Genomic DNA, 11513 nt, shown 5'->3' on the forward strand with positions numbered 1-11513 from the left:
TGGCATCACAGTGTAACCAATTTGACAGTGATGTGGGCCAAAATTCTAGAGGCAATGGTGAGGGGAAATGTCAACAGGAAACTTAAACCCATGACAACAATCACTGTGAGCATTGCAGCTGAATGGTTTGAAGAAGAGGAGAAGAAAGGTGCCAAAGGAGCCTACTGAAAGAACCACAGAGAGGTGAGGAGCCACAATATCAGGTAGGAGATGAAGACCCTAACGCACCAGTACAAGCAGTCGGGAGAAGAGGATTGCTTAGGCCTGGCTCAGTCGATGTACATCTTAAGGAAGAAGATCAGGGAGCTCCATCAGGTAGAAGGGTACTGTAGCCACCACCATGAAAAAGTCCAAAGGCGTGCTGCATTCATCGACAACCCCTTCAATTTCACCAAGGAGCTTCTTGAGCAGACGCGGTGTGGCAAGCTCACCTGTTATCAGGAGGAGATAGACCACCATCTGAAGCAGATGTACAGCAACCCAGCAAGAGCAGGAGTTGGGTGAATGGAGCACTCTGATAGATTGTCCTGATCCAGGCATGCAGTTTGAGACGTTGCCTGCAAAGTGCGAGTAAGTTCTACTTCAAGAAGTAGTGGCACGTCATACAAAGTCTGCAAGAACTGCCCTAAACTCCTCCTGTGCCTCTGCAAGATCCAGCTTTTCTGGGGCAGGATACCAGAAAAGTGGAGAGTGGCAGAAGGAGTTTGCATCCCAAAGGAGGAGAATTCCAAGCAGATAGGCCAATTCAGCATCATCTCCCTGTTGTGTGATAGGCCAAGATCTTCAGTGTTGTCTCCAACAGGCTGTGCGCCTTCCTTTCAAAGAACAGCTTCATTGACACATCAGTGCAGAAAGGTGGTACCTTGGGAATGCCAGGATGCTTGGAGCACACCAATGTGGTACCACAGCTGATCAGGGAGGCAAGAGAGAACAAGGTCAATCTCTCAGTACTGTGGCTCGATCTTGCAAATGCTTATGGCTCTCTACCACAGAGGCTGGTGCAGCTCACAATGATAAAACATCATGCCCCCATCAGAATCAGAGACCTCATCGCTGACTACTACAGCAACTTCAGGATGAGAGCCTCTTCCAGAGCAGTTACGTCAGGCTGGCACAATATCGAGATCAGGATAACCACAGGGTGCACTATCTCTGTGATCCTTTTCTCTCTGGCCATGTGCATCCTCACAAAGTCTGCAGAACCAGAATGGAGAGGGTCCAAGATGAAATCTTCAGAATGCCAGCCACCTGTGTTGGCATTTATGGATGGCCTTACTGTCACCACAGAGTCCGTTCCAGGCTGTAGGTGGATCCTGCAGGGGCTTGAGAAGCTGATGGTGCTGAGAAGAGGAAGTGTGGTCAACAAGTTCTGGTTCACTGTTGCAGACACAACCATGCCAACCATCAGAGAAGCCTGTCAAGAGTTTAGGCAAGGTGTTTGACAGCACCTTGAGGGATGCATCATCCATCCAATCTACCTACAATGAGTTGGACCACTGGCTGAAAGCAGGCCCGTAGCCAGAAACATATTTTGAGGGGGGTCGGGCAACACTGCCGAAAGCTACTGGTAAATAAAATTCCCACACTGTATATTATAGCCTAATACCCAACCGTACGGTAAATGTCAACGTATTAATGGCCCATAGATAATCATCAATGCATTAATAAATAAAAGTGGGTCTTACCTTATAAAAGCAGGTCCAATCGTCTTTTTTGTCTGCAAAAGATGTCCAGTACCTCTTCCGGCGTCACCACAATGTCTCTGTGCTCTGAGAGCAATGTCAGTCCATTAAGCCGTCTTTCTGTCATTGTACTGCGCATTTTGTCCTTGATCCTCCCCAGACGGGAAAAACTTCTCTCGACATGGGCACTGGTGACAGGAAGCGTGGTCAAAACGCGGAGAAGCTTGAAGATGCTTGGAAACAACTCACTGTTACAGGCATTTAATGCCTCAATGGCATTTTGTGGAACATAAGTTGCATCTTTCCATTTATCCCGCCAGGTGTCAATTTCTGACTTTCCAACTTCCAGATGCGGTGACACTTCATCAGGATACAGGTTGGAGAGCGCTTGAGCTGAGCTGTCGTTCAGCATGCTGACCTTAGATGGCAGTAAGGAGTAGAGGTTGGAGATCACATTTCTGTGTTTGCTGAAGCGTTCCTTCATCTGTGATGAATAAAAGTCAAGCATGACTATGAAAAGCTTTTGCCGGTAGTGATTTTCACAGGCCTTCAATGGATCCTCATTGCAGTCCATGCCTCTTCGTGGTCGAAATTCAACCCCATACTTGGCTGCTTGGGAAGAGGTCTTTTGGGAAATCTGCCTGAACTCCATCTCAGAGTTAGCCCTCATCTCATCTACCTGCTTAATAACAGCATCAGCAGCTGAAACGCAACTCACCAAGTCACAATTTTCCTTCTGAAGGAAGGTGGACAGGTGGTAGGTTTTTGCAAGCATCTTCTCACTCACATTCATGGACAGCATTAATTCTGTATTGTCAATTGAATTAAAGAGCTGAGTGGCTTTGACAGATGTGTCCCCTGTGAAGGTTTCACTGATTTTCTGCAGGCTGGATCGCACAGGGTCTAAAAGCTCGTTGAATGTAAATATTGCGTCGTGGCGTTCGACCCATCTCGTTTCACACAACTTCGTCAGTCGCGTTTTCTTGCAGTGGGGTAAAAGACGCTCCGTCTCGTGTCGCAGACTGGCAGACCGCAAAGCCGAATCATGGAAAAAAGTGCAGATTTCCAAGACAATTCCAAAGCAATTTCGCACCATTTGTACAGTGCAGCACTTGTTTAGGACCAAATTCAAACTGTGGCTGGCACAGTGCACATAAACTGCTTGCTTGTGCTTCTCTTTGATTTTAGCTTGGGTACCATTTAAACGGACACTCATGGCAGATGCGCCATCGTATCCCTGGCCACGTAAAAACTGTAAATCAACGCCTGCATTTGTCAACTGACTTTCGATTGAATTGGCGATTGCCTCCCCGGTTAACTTCTCGATATCAACAAAGGACAAAAACTCCTCTCTGATGCTATATTGGCTGTCATGCTGGTTCACGTATCTGACACAGACAGAAAGCTGCTCCCGCCCTGAAACATCTTTCATTTCATCTGCCAACACAGCGAAACACTGCGCGGAGTTTACTTTCTGCACCAGTTTGTTTGTTATGACATCTCCAATTATGCTGATTATTTCATTTTGTACATCAGGACTGCAGTAGCTAGCGTTTGCTGCACATTCACTCAAATGTTGTAACAGTACTGTGTCGCCAGATGTCGCCCTAAACCTGAGTAAAGCCCTGAAATTTCCGTCATTGTGAGTTGGCTCATTCAATGTCACTGGTCCTGAATCAATATCACCTCTGAGGGCGAGTTCTTGGCGACCGCAAAAAATCAACGTTGCAATGATACTTTTGAGTTTTTCTCTGTTTTCTTGGGCTCGCTTTTTTCTCTCAGAATCTAGCCTCAGTGAAATTGCATCCATTTTATTGTTGAGAACCATTTGGAAATTGTCCGCTTTCAAACATGCATCCTTGTTATATGCCTTTTGTGCATGGTCTTTGAACGTCTCTAAAGCATGTTTCCAGTCTGAGAAGTGGACATTAATTAGCTTGCCAGCTTTTCTGTGCCCTCCCTTGCCCACATGCTCGACTGCAAACGCAACACAGTGCTTACAAAAACAACCGTCGGCCCTTGTTGAGTATACTAGCCAGCTACACTGGTCAATCCAATGACGTTGGAAACGTAGTTTACCTCCTAGTTTTGTAGGGAATGTTTGTCCGCTATTGGCCGTCCAGTCCAGTGAGTATATTTCTCTTCTCTGTTCGTCTGATATTTTCCCACCAATATAATCCACAAAGTCGTGTGAAAACGTTTCCGAGGTAGAGGACGGCGGGTCTGCTAACTCTGGCTCCGTCTCCGAGGAGGAGGGCAGTGGATCTGCTAACACTTGCTCCGGAAAATCGGTAACGTTAGTGACCAGATCATCTGTAATGTTCTTGTTTTTCTTTTTTGAGTCGGGACACGTTGAAACAAAAAAATCACTGATTTTACGAATATTAACTTTACTGCTCTTGCCCGATTTACAGGTAGCTTTCGGCGGCTCCATTGCTTTTGAAAAGCAAACTATAGATCGACCATTTAACCAGTGGCAGGTTGCTTAGCTGACTCGTCAGACCCCTGAGCCAATCAAAAGCCTGTGATTTTATTTGTTTTATGAAACAGACCAATAAGATACATCATGTTTGGAAACAAATTAACTGACAGGTTTAACGCCTGTCAGTCACAATAGATGCAGTGTATGAGTAGGCTAGAGGGGCGGTGACAAATAATCAAAACGATAACTAAATAATTATTGGTGCCATTTCAGACGGGCCGTGGGGTTTCGGGGGGGGTTCAGACACGAAAACCACCTACCTGGCTACGTGCCTGGCTGAAAGCAATGAACCAGTCAGACCTACCCGGGGAGTTTAATGCATGTTTGTACCAGCATAGCATTCTTCCAAGTATCTTGTGGCCACTTCTCATCTACAAAGTGCCGATCTCGACAGTGGAGACCTTGGAGAGGAAGGTCAGCAGCCACCTCAGAATATGCCTGGGACTTCTGAGGAGCCTGAGTAGCATCACTCTCTATGGGCATACCGCCAAGCTTCAACTGCCATTCAAGTCCTTGGAAGAGGAGTTCAAGGTGACGGGAGGCAGAGAAGTATTGCAGTACAGAGGGTCAAGCAATCCAAAGGTGGCCAAAGCTGGGATCAAGATGAGGACTGGCAGGAAGTGGAGGGTAGAAGAAGCTGTTCTGCAAGCAGAATCGAGGCTGCATCACAACAGGTTGGTGGGAGTGGTGAGTCGAGGCAGAGCTGGACTGGGATCCTTTTCAACTCCCCACATAAACACCACCAAAGGCAAGGAAAAGCATCACCTAGTCCAAGAGAAGGTGAGAGCAGCGGTCAACAAGGAGAGATCCTGCAGGATGGTGGGAATGAGGCAACAGAGTGCCTGGACGAGATGGAAGAATGTAGTTGAGAGGAAGGTGACATGGGTTGAGCTGTGGAAAGCTGAGCCACACCAGATCAAGTTCCTCCTCCAGGCAGTGTATGATGTGCTTTCCAGGCAATTGAACCTCCACAACATAGGACAAGGTGGAGACACCAGGGTGCCCACTGTACTCCACACGTGGAACCCTGGAGCACATCCTAAGCTGATGCTCAAAGGCACTGGCAGATGGACAATACCGATGGAGGCACAATCAGGTCTTGAAGGTTTTCACTATAGCCATCAGCGCCGGAGTTGAGTGGGCCAAGCGTGCCCGCCCTTCCAAGCATGCCATCACTTTCATCAGAGCTGCGGAGCAGCCAAGACCCTCTGCCTAAAACATCTGCAAGCATCCTGGCCTCTGCAAGGGACTGGCAGGTGTTAGTGGACCTCGAGCAGCAATTCAAGTTCCTCGACCACTTCATGACCAACACTTTGAGACCAGATATCGCTGTCCTGTCCAAGACCACCAGACAAAAAGTCTTGCTAGAGCTAACAGTCCCCTGGGAAGACCAATAACACTTCCAAGTGATAACACTTGGAAGAGGCTTTAGAGAGGAAGCTTGCCAAGTACACGGGACTGGTCAGCGACTGTTGGTAAGCTGGTTGTAGAGCAAGATGTCTCTAGATAGAGGTCAAATGCAGGCGCTTTGCAACCCGATCCCTCTTCAAAGCGTTCAGTATTTTGGGCATCAGGGGAGTGAGGAAGAGAAGAGCCATCCACAACATCACCGAAGGGGAAGAAAGAGCTTCAAGCTGGCTGTGACTCAAGGGAGGAGAGTCATGGGGGCCAAAGTAGCTAGCTAGCCATCTGGACACAAGCTGGGGTCGGATCAGCCTCAGCTGGGTCACATTGATGAGGGTAGATGATGTTGGAAGACCTGAAACACCTGATTCCAGGAATATCACTGAAGATGTGCCCAGAAGCATCAGCAGATGTGCTTGCACAGATGTTTATTTTCATGTAAGCCCAAAGGCAGACAAAAGTGGTCATTCTTTAGAGAATATTGATTTTTTTTTAACCTGTGCTGTCGGCAGGGTTGGCAGACAACACATGCAATTTGTATGCCAATGTGTCATGGATAGAATTAATCTGCAAGTGGAATTCAGATTCTCCACCTGCAAAGGACATCTTTATTAATTTTCAAGAACCACTTTTAATAACTCCTGACAAGTGCGCAGCATTTTTGATATACATTTATAGCCTCCACCGGTCCCCCTGTTCCACATGTTTGATCAGCTAAACAACCAATCAACATTGCTTCTCCAAGAGGGGGACAGTTGCCACAAGTGAGACAAGGAAACTTAGTAACGAAAAATGACAACATGAATCTGAAACAACATAGAAAAAGAAACAGGCACTGACATGTTTGACAAAACATAACTAATTGATCTTATCAATATCCGTTTAGGATAGCAGTTATAGCGATAAAGGAGAAGACAAAAAAATGCGGGAGAAATGACTGAGAAGAAGGATGTAATCCAGAATGTGTTCCAGGGAGTATGTGAGGCAGATGCTAGAAGTGTATGTGCATGTGACGTGTCCACCTGTGAGTGCAGTGTCTGAGTGTCTGTGATCCGCAACTTCTTGCAGACACCCACAGGCCCTGCAGTTGTGTGGAGACCCCATGACCAAGGGACCCCAAAGCACCGCAACCCCAGAGGAACACCGAGCCCACAGAGTAACAGCCCCGTATACCCCCAAGGAGCACAAACCAGTCCCCAAAAGCATAAGCCAGGTCCACACTCCCAAGGCGCACCCCCGCCACCAACTCCCAGGTGTAGGCACAAGGCACACCCGCAGGCATGGGACCCAAGCTGAAAAGGGCTAGCACAGACCAACGACCCGGAGCTGGGCTCTGCAACCGACAGACTGACCGACTACCGGGACCATGCACCCAGTGGGCAAGCAGGGGGGACCCCATGCCCATCGAGGTCTGACATAGGGGTGAGGCCTGCTGTACTGCCGCTTGCTAGGCGTCCCGTCCAGCTGCATGCACTGAGTGCACACCCACGTAGCCAAATACACTCGACCCAGGTCTCCTGACAACAACCTCCCCCGAGATGGTTAGGGCCCCTGCCAGTGCCCGTGGACAGCCAGCCATGCGGTCCCCCACACTGCCCCCTACACTCTTTGCAGAAAAGCCACACAGCAGGAGCACGTCCAACAGCCCCCCCCCCCCACACACCCCTCGCCCACTCCGCAGCCTACTCTCACAAAAATGATCTGCCACCCAGGGGCCCCAGAAAGCACCTGGCAGCGCTCACCGCAGCCCTGCCGGTATGCATCAGGCAGGACACCACCCAGTACCAAGGACAGAGTGATCCACCTGGGCAGGGAGCCCTCCCGGTCACCCCCAGCTGACCACCCAGTCACACCAACCCGCCAATGTCCCACCCAACCTGGTCGTCCCAGTGCTTATTGTGTGCTCGTATCATGTACAGTGGCTTGCAAAAGTATTCATACCCCTTGAACTTTTCCACATTTTGTCACATTACGACCACAAACATAAATATATTTTATTGGAATTTTATGTGAAAGACCAACACAAAGTGGCACACAATTGTGAAGTACAGAGAAAATTATACATGATTTAAAAAATGTTTTACAAATAAAAAACTGAAAAGTGCGGTGTGCAAAAGTATTCAGCCCCCTTTTCTCTGAGTGCAACCAATTGCCTTCAGAAGTTGCCTGATGATTGCTGAATGATCGAATGTTGACCTAATGACTAAATAGAGTCAACTTGTGTGTAATCTAATTTCAGTCCAAATACAGCTGTTCTGTGACAGCCTCAGAGGTTTGTTAAGAGAATATTGGGGAGCAAACAGCACCATGAAGTCCAAGGAACACACCAGACAGGTCAGGGATAAAGTTGTGGAGAAGTTTAAAGCAGGGTTAGGCTACAAAAAGATTTCCCAAGCTTTGAACATCTCACGGAGCACTGTTCAATCCATCATCCGGAAATGGAAAGAGTATGGCACAACTGCAAACCTACCAAGACACGGCCGTCCACCTAAACTTACAGGCCGAACAAGGAGAGCACTGATCAGAGATGCAGCAAAGAGGCCCGTGGTGACTCTGGACGAACTGCAGAGATCCACAGTTCAGCTGGGGGAATCTGTCCACAGGACAACTATTGGTCATGCACTGCACAAATCTGGCCTTTATGGAAGAGTGGCAAGAAGAAAGCCATTGTTAAAAGAAAACCATAAGAAGTCCCGTTTGCAGTTTGCCAGAAGCCATGTGGGGGACACAGCAAACATGTGGAAGAAGGTGCTCTGGTCGGTGGGGCCAAAGTTGAACTTTTTGGCCTAAATGCAAAACGCTATGCATGGCGGAAAACTAACACTGCACATCACTCTGAACACACCATCTCCACTGTCAAACATGGTGGTGGCAGCATCATGCTCTGGGGGTGCTTCTCTTCAGCAGGGACAGGGAAGATGGTCAGAGTTGATGGGAAGATGGATGGAGCCAAATACAGGGCAATCTTGGAAGAAAACCTGTTGGAGTCTGCAAAAGACTTGAGACTGGGGCGGAGGTTCACCTTCCAGCAGGACAACGACCCTAAACATAATGCCAGGGCTACAATGGAATGGTTTAAAACAAAACATATTCATGTGTTAGAATGGCCCAGTCAAAGTCCATACCTAAATCCCATTGAGAATCTGTGGCAAGATCTGAAAACTGCCGTTCACAGACGCTCTCCATCTAATCTGACTGAGCTTGAGCTGTTTTGCAAAGAAGAATGGGCAAAAATTTCAGTCTCTAGATGTGCAAAGCTGGTAGAGACATACTCCAAAAGACTTGCAGCTGTAGTTGCGGCAAAAGGCGGTTCCACAAAGTATTGACTCAGGGGGGCTGAATACTTTTGCACAATGCACTTTTCAGTTTTTTATTTGTAAAAATTTTTTTAAATCATGTATAATTTTCTTTGTACTTCACAATTGTGTGCCAATTTGTGTTGGTCTTTCACATAAAATTCCAATAAAATATATTTATGTTTGCGGTCGAAACGTGACAAAATGTGGAAAAGTTAAAGGGGTATGAATACTTTTGCAAGCCACTGTATGGAGTTAAAATGGCAGGACTGCGAGTATGAGTTGTCCAGACTCATTACACCTGAACCACTCATACCTCTCCTGGCCAGCTGACCCTGACCTTGTACTGGGTATTGTTGGGAGTATGTTTTGTGTTAACGTATATGTGTACTTATTGTGATTGGGATTAAATTTCAGGACGTTGTCAAGGTGCAAGCAGGGGCGTCACCTCTCCTCCAACCAAATGGCTCCCACCTAAGTTGACAGCAAATTTTGATCATAGCTTCTTCAATTTCTCCTGTCTATTCCCTTATAAACTGACTGGAATAATAGGCTTGTCAACCGTTTTTATTGATGTATCATCAGTAAAGCAAAAATAGCTTCAGTAGTAGATAACTTTTTGTTGCCACATGGACAAGATACAGGCAGCTGGAAGGATCAATCAGCTGGTACTTTTCCAACTCGTTTTATATCAATGTGCTAAGCCATTCAACAGTTTCTCTTTGGGGATGAATAACATTGATCTTGTAGCATAATCAATTGTAATAAATAATACCAATATGGCATTTTAAATTTCATTTTTGAGCATAAGCAGTAATTTTCATTTTCTCAGTAGTGAGAGTAAGATTAACTTCATCTCATTTGATTTCAGGTGGTCTCTCTGCCGTGTTTGTTGCTTGGGTATCCTCCAAACAACTTGATTCATTTTTGGCAGTGTCTTTTTTTTCATTTTAGAATTTCTTCTTTGTACAAGCTGTAATTTATTTCTCAGATGAGGAAAAAAATAGAAAAAAATCCTTGGTTGGTAGGAGGTAAGGGATTGCAATCCTTTCGCTTACTGGATTAGAAATTGTGTTTTAAAAGATGACGACGATTTTAGGAGTGCATTTCTGCACCCCTTTAACATTGAAGAATACAAGTTTTGAGTAAAAGGAATGACATATAGAATAATGGATTGTTGTTTTTTAATAACATACATTAAAACATGTTTTTACATTTCCTTTCAGGGTCCTGTTCCTCATGCCATGCCAGTGGCCCAGTTGCCAAGGCTGTTTCTGCTCTCCTTGTGAAAGGGTTGTTGGAAAATTAATGCGTCTACATTCAGTCAGATATACACCACTGGTTTTCAATTAGCCCAGTTAAGATATTTTTGTTAACTGCTGTGTTTGTCAAAAATACAATAAAAAAATCCCAGAATGTCTGATTTCTGACCATTAACACTATTTTCCAGGGTTGTCCGGGTGGCATGGTGGTCTACTCCGTTGCCTACCAACACGGGGCTCGCCGGTTCAAATCCCCGTGTTACCTCCGGCTTAGTCGGGCATCCCTACAGACTCGCTTAGCCTTGTCTGCGGGTGTGTGCGCTGGTGCCTACTCTGGTCAGTCGGGGGGGGGGGGATAGCTTGAACCTCCCACGCGCTACATCCCCCTGGCGAAACTCCTCACTGTCAGGTGAAAATGAAAAGAAGCAGCTGGTGACACCACATGTATCGGAGGAAGCATGTGGTAGTCTGCAGCCAACCCCAGATCGGCAGAGGGGGTGGAGCAACTCATTGTGTATCAATGTATTTTGTCTTATCTTGTGTCTCCTTAAGAGGTATATGGACATATTTTTGTTTACAAATTTCCATGGTGTAAAATGCAGACTACACATATCACATTACACGTGAGTGGGTTTGTTACAGAGGAGCAAGGAGCCACTGAGTTTGAATTTTGAACTGACTTTCGAAATTAGTCAGCTTTCAAAATATGTCAATACCCCAGAATTATGATTCATGTAACAACAGTTATGACGGATTGATGCCTGGTGGCATGTTTTGATGAGTAGCACCACACAAAGGAACAACGACTTGAATGATTTTATCGACGCTGAACTCGCACAACGGTCTTGCCTTTTTCCACAGTAGGAAGTGAGTTAACAAGTCTGTCACTGAAGAGCAAAATGCAAGTGCCTGTGGCCGTCTGTTGTAATCGAGCTGTAAAAGGAGCCATGAATTTTAAACAATATTACTAAGCATGAGGGATTCTTAAAGTACAATAATTCAGAGTCGTGGGGGAGGAAATCCATCAAATGTGGGTCCAGTGCAATAATTGCTACCGGCACATAGACGTGAGAGCCTTCGCCTCGCCTCATTTTCTAAGAGCAGAGCCAGCAAATGAAACATCCCCTTTAACATATATTCACCATAAAGAATACATATCACATCATGGAATACAACTGTTGGTGATGCAACAAAAAAATAGCATCTGCGTTTTAGACAAGGACAATACTTCCTGTACAATTTATGAGACGCAATTAGCTTTTGACAGAGAAATTGTTCTTGCTCTGGAGTGGAATCATCATAATAAAGCACCCTGAGATTTTACGGCATGGTTAACTCTGGAACATTTTCTTTTACCCAAGAATAATATCCTTATTCCGGGTGTATT

At 46.1% G+C, this 11513-nt stretch overlaps 1 protein-coding gene and 1 pseudogene across 1 annotated transcript in view; both read left to right on the forward strand.

Annotated features, from left to right (window-relative positions):
* fhit (fragile histidine triad diadenosine triphosphatase) overlaps positions 1 to 10274 on the forward strand; it is a 473490-nt gene extending 463216 nt beyond the window's left edge. The window contains exon 8 of the mRNA XM_056274400.1: positions 10091 to 10274. The gene's annotated coding sequence lies outside the window, so the exon portion shown is untranslated. The remainder of the gene's footprint in view (positions 1 to 10090) is intronic.
* On the forward strand, positions 211 to 5808 carry LOC130132420 (uncharacterized; annotated as a pseudogene).
* Positions 10275 to 11513: the final 1239 nt, after the last annotated feature.

The sequence above is a fragment of the Lampris incognitus genome, chromosome 2 (assembly GCF_029633865.1).
Source record: "Lampris incognitus isolate fLamInc1 chromosome 2, fLamInc1.hap2, whole genome shotgun sequence".
NCBI lineage: Eukaryota > Metazoa > Chordata > Actinopteri > Lampriformes > Lampridae > Lampris > Lampris incognitus.